The 10,719-nt window shown below is 36.4% G+C and overlaps 1 pseudogene; it reads right to left on the reverse strand.

Moving 5' to 3' along the window:
• Positions 1-3,379: 3,379 nt before the first annotated feature.
• Positions 3,380-4,792, reverse strand: LOC103088132 (glycine cleavage system H protein, mitochondrial pseudogene; annotated as a pseudogene).
• Positions 4,793-10,719: the final 5,927 nt, after the last annotated feature.

Consider the following 10,719-nt stretch of genomic DNA (forward strand, 5'->3'; position numbering starts at 1 on the left):
TTTTTTGTATAAGTGAAAGGTAGGAATCCAGGTAGGCAGCCCAGGTATCTCAAAACAAGGTATTGAATAATCTGCCTTTTTCCCACTGAAATGAAATGCTACATTTATCATATACTAGATTATATTTAGGTCCAATTCTGAACTTTCAATTCTGTTTGAATAATCTGTCTACTCATGCTAAATTCTGTAATTTTATGAATTTTAGCATATGGTAGTGCAATTTCTCTTTCATTACTCTTTCAGACTTTTCCTAGGTTTCCTTGCTTGTTAATGTTTTCAGTATGAGTATCAGAATCAACATGTTAAAAATAAACTGTGAGTATTGTTAGGGGGGAATTTCATTAAATATAGATCAATATAGGTAAAATTGATATCCTCTTAATACATATTCAAGAACATGATTCTATATGGTATTTGTCTTTTTGGGATTGCTTAGTACCATTTGAAAGATTTCTCCCTATGAACTGTATTCATTTCTTATAAATTCATTTTCTACATATTTTATCTTTTTGAATGCTACTTAGTTTGCTTCCATTATGTCTGCTAACTTGTTTTTATACATGAACACTTATGATTTCTGTATATTATTTTTTACTTAATGAAATTAGTAATTCATGTAACTATTTGAAATGGCTTTTCACTTGATTCTTTTGGGGGTTCCTAAGTAATATAATAATTATTATTATTACTATTGTAAATAGTTAATTCATTCAAATAATGGTAAATCTTACCTTTGTTATTCCTGTTTTTATACCTCATTTCTTTCTTTGGCTATTTCTTATAGAATAATATTAAATATTAATGGAGAAAAGAGACATCTTGTCTTGCTCTTGGACTTTAATGAGAAATTTTCCAGCTGTGTTTCCCTATCGTACACAGAAGAACCAATTTAAAAAAAAAAATTCTTATGAAGAATAGTTGTTAAATTTTGTAATGCCTTTTCACCAACTGTCTAGTTGTATGATTTTTCTATTTATGAGCTGTTGATATGATGAATTATATGCAGATTTCCTAGTATTAAACTATTCTTGCATTCTTTGAATAAAACATATTATCATGGTTTATTTATTTATTTTTTAAGTTTTCATGTAATTGATTTACAATATTGTGTTTCAGGTATATAGCCAAGTGATTCGATTACACATACACACACACACATATTTTTTTTTCAGATTCTTTTCCATTATAGGTTATTACAAGATACTGAATATAGTTTCCTGTGCTATACAGTAGGTCTTTGTTGTTTATTTTATATATAGTAGTGTGTATCTGTTAATCCCGTACTCATATTTTTTATCTCTTCCTGCATGTTTTATTATTTTTAAAAATCCTGATGCATTCTGCTTGCTAATTTTTTTTTGATATTTGCATCAATATTTATAAATGAAATTGGTTTATAGTTTCCTTTTTTGTGGGTGCTCTCTTTGTCAGGCTTGGTACCATTGTTATACTTGCTTCATAAAACTTATCTGGGTGACTTCCTTTTACAATTTATTTTCTGGAAGAGTTGAAATAGTACTGGAGCTATCTGTTTCTTGATAAATAAGTCATGGGGAGGTAATGTACAGCATAGTGACTATAGTTAATAATATTGTATCGTATTTAAAAATTGCTGAGAGAGTAGATCTTAAAAATTCTCTTCACAAGAAAAAAATTGTAACTTTATGTGGTGATGGGTGTTAACTAGATTTCTTATGGTGATCATTTTGCAATATATACAAATATTGAATTATGTTTTACACTTGAAACTAATATAATAGGTCAATTATATGTCAATTGATAAAAGGTTTGGTAGAATTTTTTTTTGTAAATTTTATTGAAGTATAGTTGATTCACAATGTTGTGTTAATTTCTTTTTTTTTACATCTTTATTGGAGTATAATTACTTTACAATGTCGTGTTAGCTTATGCTGTATAACAAAGTGAATCAGCTATATGTGTACATATATCCCCATATCCCCTCCCTATCCCACCCCTCTAGGGGGGTCACAAAGCACCGAGGTGATCTCCCTGTGCTAGAATTTCTTGATAAAGGCATCAGGGCCAGTTACTGTTTTGAAGAGTAACTCTTAAACTTTCTCTCTTCTTTTCTATTTAATTGTTCTGTTCAGAATATATTCTGCTTATTTCACTTTGATTTCTTTTTGGACTCCAGAGTCGTTCCTGAAAATTTTGTTATAATCTTGTCTTCTGTGTCTTTCTCCTTGTGTTTTCTGTTGCTTTATGAAAATGGCTGTGCATTATTTATTACAAAGATATTTGTAATTTTTAGATCTTCCCTTTGAAGTGTACCCTTTAAATAATATTTGCTCTAAATCCAACCTTGTCTGAAGTTTTCCTCTATGTGCATTTACCCAATAAGCGTTTGCTAAGTTGTTTGCCCTGCCTCACATTCTCTTGGTCCACTTTTCACTGTTGTTTCACTTTTCAGCTGTAGTTGCAGCAACTGGCTCTCTGTATGTGTAATCTGAGCACTCACCTCGTCTGAAACACGAAGCTATGTATCTGTATATACCTGCTCAGCTGTTATTAAGGGCAAAAATACATGACTAATGGGGGACGGGACAATGTGTAAATATTCTCCTTTTCCATCTCTTGGGTGGACAGTTTTGAAGTATATTCACATGGCTGCACAGAGCTCCCAGGGGGATCATACCTAGGTGCCCCAGGGATAATCAGCTTCATGACACACTGTTTTCCTATTTCATCTTTCTCGGTCCTCCACTTCTGATCCTTGTGATTACTTCCCCAAATTTACCACCTGGATCAGGCTGCTTTTTCAGGGAAGCTTAGATTAGGACAGTGTCTTTTGAGTTTTTCAGTGAACGGAATCTTGCCTTGCTTTCCTCTTTTAACATACTCTTATACTATATGTACAAAACACATAGTATGTTTATTTATATGACATATATTTGTTCTTAATTCTCTTATGTTTAATTCCTTCTGTAAAAATTAATAAACAGAAATCTCAATTAAATAGAGTTGGGAGACTATCAGGGGGAGCTCTCATGGCCTGAACTGATAGCAGAGCCCAACAGGAAGAAGGCAGACTCCTCTTCTTTCCTGGCAAGGACTCAGCCAGTGAAAAGCCATGGACTCTGTTAAGAATAATGCTCCCAACTTCCTTTTCCCCTCTATAAAAGTGTTTTTCTTCCCTTGTCCTGTGGGGAATTTGCTCATGGTTGCAGACCCTGAATTGCAATTCTCTGCTATCCTGAATAAATCCATTGTTGCCGGGGAAGTATCTGGCAGTCTGTCTCTTTCAAGTCAACACTTGTATATTCCCTTTTTCATGTAATGATTTGTGTATTTCTATGTATAAATATTTTCAGAGATTTTTCTTTTTGGTTCCAAACTAGTTTCTTTAGGGGTTCCATTTTCACTCCTCAGTGGATTTTATGTATTTCTCATAGGCTTCTTCACTCATTAGTTCATCTAGTTCTGAAGGGCTGTTGAGTGTCATCTTGATCAGCCAACCATCTTCCTAACAAGATTTGTTGACAAGTCCTGGGTTTTCTGCTAGAGCTTCATTCATTTCAGTTACTTCTCCTGATAGAGGAGAATAGAGTTCACCAGCAGCTTTCACACTTTCCAGAGCACCAACCTCCTCTTGTTGTTCAATTTTGTCCCAACTTCAGGCAGACTACGGTAAACACCTCCCAAAGCTTCCTGTGCAAAATTGCTCATTCCCACTGTACCAACACCATTTTCTGTTGTTACCCACTCACGTCTGTCTGTGAATTTATGCAGGGAGAGCAGAGCGTGGCAGTGCACAGTGTTTAGACATCAGCCACCCGCAGCCCCCAGGGTCGTGGTGGGCAGGAGAAGGCAGGCACCCACTCGGCAGAGTGCAGGCTGCAGACCCAGGTCCCCACGCTCTGTGCTGCCCCTTACCATATTTTTGTTTTAGCAGTTCCTTTTTTAAAAAAATTATTTATTTATTTATTTTTGGCTGCATTGGGTCTTCGTTGCTGCGTGCGGGCTTTCTCTAGTTGTGGCGAGTGGGGGCTACTCTTCGTTGTGGTGCGAGGGCCTCTCATTGCGGTGGCTTCTCATTGCGGAGCACGGGCTCTAGGCGCATGGGCTTCAGTAGTTGTGGCTCGTGGGCTCTAGAGTGCAGGCTCAGTCGTTGTGGTGCACGGGCTTAGTTGCTCCGTGGCCTGTGGGATCTTCCCGGACCAGGGCTCAAACCCATTGGGAGGCGAATTCTTAACCACTGCACCACCCAGGGAAGTCCTAGCAGTTCCTTTTTTATTTTTATGAACTGTGGTTGTAGGAGGTCATCAAGAGGATGTGACTGCTGGTTGACCCTAGAGCAGGACCAGGGCAATGGAAGGTTCCTCACCCCTCCCCTGTCCTTGCAGTGCACACCTTGCTCTCTGTTCCCACAGCGGGAGCTGTTTTCAAAGACTCAGGCTTGAGAGAGCAATGTGTTGAGATGATCTGGACTCTGCAGGTGACTTAAACCTCGTTTTAAGTCCTCTGTATAAACTTGTAAGATTCTAGTAGGCAGGTGTAGAGTATCTACTTGTAACCGACCTGGGTTCTTGGGACTCTTTAATCAATAGAAATTGATAACAGGCCAGATGAGGAATTCAGGCAAGGCTTTATTGGGGCCCTTGGTGCAGCACGAGGGCAAAACAACTAACAGGTGCCCTTGCTCACTCTTTGAGTAGCGTGGGCGAGCTGGTTCATTAAATGGCGTGAGGGTGGGGCTGATGGGTGGGTCGGTCTGGAGGCGTGGCTTACGTGGTCTGCCCACCCCATTGGCAGTGCTGAGCGCAGGGATCATGCGCAGTACCCTGCTTTTGCTCCCGACGCCTCCGAAGTAGCAGTTGGCTTTCGGCTTTTTTTGTATCTTATTGTTTATACCTTGCCCCGACTGCGTATGTGTGCAGTTATGTTTGCTCCCTTATAGTTTCTTTGAATTCTGTTGCTGGAGGAGATGTCTGTTCAGGTGCAAGCACTGCAGCACAGGGTCCCAGGTCCCAGCCTGTCTCATACTCGTCGTGCAGCTGCCCCAGACAAGCCTGGTGAGTTCCCTTGCTTAGTTAACCTGCCACCTACTAATCTAGCGTGGCCTGTTTCTTTGGTTTCTCCTTGCCTTTCTCTGTGTATGGGGGCCAGTTTGTGAGCAAACAACTGTACTTTTGATTCCTTTGTACAAGCAATGATGGAATTAGTACAATGTTAACTTTGTTTTCATTTTTCTGTTTTGCCATGTGATACTTTTTGTTGACTATGTTATTTTTTATTAATGTTACCTTTATGTCTTTAAATATATCTGTCCCCTGATTACTTGATTTATTATACCTGTAGAATATGTTTTGATACTTGGTGATAAGAGATGAAGAAATCCATGCATATTCACTGTCTCTCATTTTCCCTTCCCCTATCAGCTTTATTTACCTATTTGTCCATTTATATTCTTTTATATAGCCTCCACATTATTTTAATTTTATGATAAAATGGATTCATTATACATTCATTCTTGTGCCACAGGTTTTTTGTTCATTCTCTGGTAATTTCTGTAGAAAACTCTTGAGAACTATATTTTAATTTTTTATTTAAAAAATTATTTTTCTCTTGCGTTTATTTGGACCAGAGTTTGGTTATGTCTTATGTCACACTTTCTTTCTTCAAACTTTGTAGGCATTGCTTTGTAGTCTCCTTGTATTAAGAAATTTGAAATTCAGCAATTTTAGTAGATCATGTTTTCCTGTTGATTGTATGTATAATTACATTTGAAGTGCATTCATGTTCTAATTGTTAGTTGTGTTGTCTGTTTTTCTTAGCATTTCTTCACGTTTTGGAGTTTTGATTGAAAGTTTAATTTTGAATTGATGTTTCTTCACACTCCTTTTCTGTTCCCACTCTTCCCTGCCTAGGGGTTTGTTTAATGATTGTCTTTTAGGACTGCAGTCCATAAGCAGGTCTCATTATTCATTTTGTGGCTCCTGCTTCTAAGCAGTATTGGTGAATTCACAGGTGTAATCACTGAGCCAGTGGAGAGAGCTTGATTTAGTTTTTGGTTGAGAGACTTGGCCTGTGTTTTTGATGTCTCTAGGCTTTAAGTGACTGTCGTTTCTCACTGTTGAGACTTGGCACTCAATACTGCACGATTTACATGCTAGCACTATTGACAGTTTGTACCAGATAATTCTGTTTTGTGTGGGGCTTTTCGTGTCTGTATGTGTTGTAGAACGTTTTACAGAATCTCTAGCCTCTATGCACTAGATGTGAGTAGCATCTTTACATTCCCTGTTCTGACAACCAGAATACTTCCTGACATTGCCAAATGTTTCCTGGGAGACAAAGGCACCTCCAGTGGAGAACCACTGTGCTAGGAAGTTGGTGGGAATATATTTCAGTCTTTTATCCCAAGAGGAAAATAGCGCCACCAAAGTCTTTTGCTTCAAGTAATAGCCTGGTTTCTGTCTCTGTTTCCCTGCATGCTGTCACTCTCTTTTTCAGACTTAGAGGTCTACAGCTCATTGCTTCAGCCTGGCTGACCACTTTTCATTCAAGAGATGTTTATCTTGATTTTGAGATATTTATAACATTTTCGTATTTCTATTTTTACCTTTATGTATTATTGCTCATTGTTTGGAACAGAGAGGTTGCATCAGAGTCAGAACTAATGGAGTTATCTTTACTGGAAATCTTCACCACTGTTACATTTATAGGGTGGTCAGTATACTTCTACTTCAATTCAGTCACCCCCAAAACAGTGGATAAAATAGGCGTGGCAAGGGAAAGCTAGTATCATATTGTTGAGTTATGATACTCCTCTGTTTACTGTCATCCATTTCTCCCACCATTCCCAACATGCTTGATCTTTCCTGTTAGTATACAAACAAACCCTTGTTCTGGTTTACCAAAATATCCCATGTAATCTGGCTGTGGCCTAGCCCTCCGACATCATCTGGTAACCACTATAGGTTAGTCACAGTAGGATTCTCTCTCTCTCTCTCTTTTTTTTTTTTTTGGCCAAGTTCTTTCCCTTTTTTAAAAATTTAACTCATATATATATATACCCATCCTTTATTTTCCAAAGAAAATTGTACAACTTTGCCATAGATTGCTTTCAACAAGGATTAGTTTACACATAAAAAGATGGTGGGGGGGGCGGATATTAAAAAAAAAAAAAAGAACCCAAAGACTATTTCTAGAAAAGTTACAAGCTCATTCCATTTTAGAACCCTGTGGTGATCTTTATATCTGTGCTCGGTTTGTTTCTCCTGGTCATTTAAATATCAGTTTAAATATCACCTTCAGCAGAATTAACTATCCATTCAAAAATATCTACTCAATTATTCTCTTACATTGCCTGATTTTAGTTCTCTCTGTATAAGCTTCCAGTCCCCAATATTCTTTTAAATTTGTTTATTTTCCATTTCCATCTACTGTAATGTAAGCTCCTTGAGGGCAAAGACCTTCTTATTGTTTAGTATTATATTGTTAGTGCCAAGAATAAACCTGACCCATAGTTAGAAATTAATGATCAATATTTACTGAATAGTCAGGGCAAAGACCTTCTACTTATTGTTTAGCACTATATTGTTAGTGCCAAGAATAAACCTGACCCATAGTTAGAAATTAATGATCAATATTTACTGAATAGTCAGGGCAAAGACCTTCTACTTATTGTTTAGCACTATATTGTTAGTGCCAAGAATAAACCTGACCCATAGTTAGAAATTAATGATCAATATTTACTGAATGATAATAAATGTAAAAACACACTGTGCATGAATACTGTTGAATCTGTTCCTTTAGTAAAATTATCCTAAAAGGAGTCTTGAAGTACCTTCTCATTCTCTGAAGTTTTTAGAATAATTGCTTAGTAAATTTATTAAATGTTACATCAATCCCATTTTGTCATATCCTAGGCCCATTTTTCATGGGGAAACGTGCAAATAATCTCTGGTGTAGAATGCCTCACAAAGACAGTGTTATCTAAGAGACAAGCTTAAACACAAATTGAAGATGCTTTCAGTAGTTGGTGACTGGCTCTTTTAAACTTCCTTTGGAGGTCAGGTATTTAGTCTTTAGGGGACCGTATGTTGTAGCATACAACTGGACTTAAAAGTTTGTTGCATTCTGTTATGTATAAAAAATATTAATTATAAAGATATAAATTTTCATAAGGAGCTAGTTTGAAAAACATGTGAATGCTTATTAGGGAATAGATTAGTCACTGGTTTCTGTTCCAAATATTTTTGTGGTATTTTACAAAGAAATGTCTTGAGAAGGGAAAGGTATAAGGGCCTGTGAAAACTAGATTGTCAAGCCAAGAAGTTAAACCTGTATTTCAATTGATTTATCTGGAAAATGATACTAATAATATTTAATCTCTTCTGACTTTAGATGATGACTGTGATAATAAAATTAAATAAATGTATAAGTGCTTTGAACACAGCATGGTAAAAATGCAAGTTATTACTAGTAGCTACAACAAAATGATCACAGTAATATTGAGTTAGCTTTAGGATATTAAATAAAGGCTGTAATTCCATGGGTGGCCTTTCCTTTTTGTCCCTTGTGAGATGATGTCATCGTTTTAAAAAGCTAGAGGAGCCAAAGCCCTCCAGATTCTCAGTGTATATTGGACACCATTTCAGTGGGCCAACATTTGAGAATGATAACCACTCGATGACCATAAGTAATATCTTTCTCCTTATTACTTTCATTGGTGAAGTTTCCTCTTTATAATTTAGTCTTTTTTTTTTTTTTTTTTTTTTTTTTTTTTGGGTTCGCGGGCCTCTCATTGTTGTGGCCTCTCCCATTGCGAAGCACAGGCTCTGGACACGCAGGCTCAGTGGCCATGCACGAACCCGCGTCCCCTGCATCGGCAGGCGGACTCTCAACTGCTGCGCCACCAGGGAAGAAGCCCTATAACTTAGTTTTAAGAATGCTGATTACAGTGGTGACCGTGCCTCAAATTTCGATTCTTTCCGGCAGTATGATTCTAAACTTATTCCCAAAGTCTTTGAGTGAAAGCTGGTATGCCTAGTTTTGCTTTTGGAATTTAGACAATAATCGAGAGTAAAAAAGTTATTGATGAAAGTGTTAGTTAGAATATATTATATCTGCAGGAAACTCCAGATGTAGACTGTGCCCTCAGCATTTGTTCTTCTGTGATGTAGAACTGTTTGAGAGAAAGGAAGTCCTGGAGTCCTGTGTCTGAGAATTGCATTTTGTTTTACAACTCAGTGGTACATCCATACAACTCCCAAGCAAACCAGTTAGTTCAGTAAACACCTGAAAAATGGTAAAAATGATGACACCAGTAAAGTGAATTTCTGTCTCCTTTTTTGTTCTTTTCCAGTATACATACTTAAAGACATACACGTACTTTTTAGACAATTGAGAAGGATAAGCTAAGGGTGAAAATTCTTTTTTCTAAAGATGTTCTCTGAAGGGGTCTAGATAGTAAAAATGAAACAAAATATCATTCAATAAGGCAAATTTATTCAGCACCAATAGTGTTTTAGGTTAAAAAGATGTTTACTATAGTAATTTTAATAAAGCACATTTACCTGTTATTAAGAAACTAATTTTATTACACAGAGTAATTATTCTGTATCTTTACTGACACAGAATATTGCTATCTCTTCATAATTTCTGAGTAGATTTTGACATATAGCATATGCTGTGTGAGTCTTCTTTTTAAGTGTACAATTTAATGGTCTATTGCTGTGCTCACAGGTTATGAGTAACCACTGTCTCATTCTAGAACATTTACATCACCTCAAAATCAAGCTCCATTAGTACTAACTCCCCATTCTCTCATTCCCCCAGCTCCTGACAACTACTAACCTGCTTTCTCTCCCTATGGATTTACCATCTGGCCTCTTAATAAAAATGAAATCATACAATATATGGCCTTTTGTGACTAACTTCTTGCACTTAGCATAGTATATTTCGTGTTCATCATTGAAATACTGATAGCTTATATCATCATTTTATTCCTTTTTAATGGCTGAATAATAACATCAATGTTTTATTCCTTTGTATGGCTGAATAATATTCCGTTGTATGGATATAATTTATTTTTGCATTCATCAGTTGACGGCATTAAGGTTTTCACTTTTTCGGCTGTTATGAATAATGTTACTATGAGCATTTGTGTAGAGGTTTTTGTGTGGACATGTGTTTTCAATTCTCTTGGGCATGTATCTAGGAATAGAATTCTGGGTCATATGGAAACACTATGTTTAACTTTTTGTGAAACTGCCAAACTGTTTTCTGAAGTGGTTGCATCAGTTTACAATTCCATGAACAATTCATGAAGCTTCCAATTTCTCTACATCCTTGCCAGCACTTGTTGTTGGTTGTGTTTTTTTGTTTTTTTGTTTTTTTTTAAGCAATCCCAGTGGATATGAAGTAGTATCTTTGGTCTTTGGTTTTGATTTGTTTTTCACCTACTGATGTTGAACATTCCTTGGGAGAATATCTTCTTGGAGAAATGGTTATTCAGATCCTTTGCTTGGGTTATTTGTCTTTTAATGGTGGGTTTCCAAGTCCTTTATATATTCTGCATTCAAGACATTTATCAGATATAAGATTTGTAAATATTTTCTCATTTTCTGTGGATTGTCTTTTCACTCCCTTGACAGGGTGCTTTTTTTTAAAAAAATTGAGGTATAACTGATATAACATTATATTGGTTTCAGGTGTACAACATCATGATTTAATATTTATGTATACTGAGAA

The sequence above is a fragment of the Lipotes vexillifer genome, unplaced genomic scaffold (assembly GCF_000442215.2).
Source record: "Lipotes vexillifer unplaced genomic scaffold, Lipotes_vexillifer_v1.1 scaffold1066, whole genome shotgun sequence".
NCBI lineage: Eukaryota > Metazoa > Chordata > Mammalia > Artiodactyla > Lipotidae > Lipotes > Lipotes vexillifer.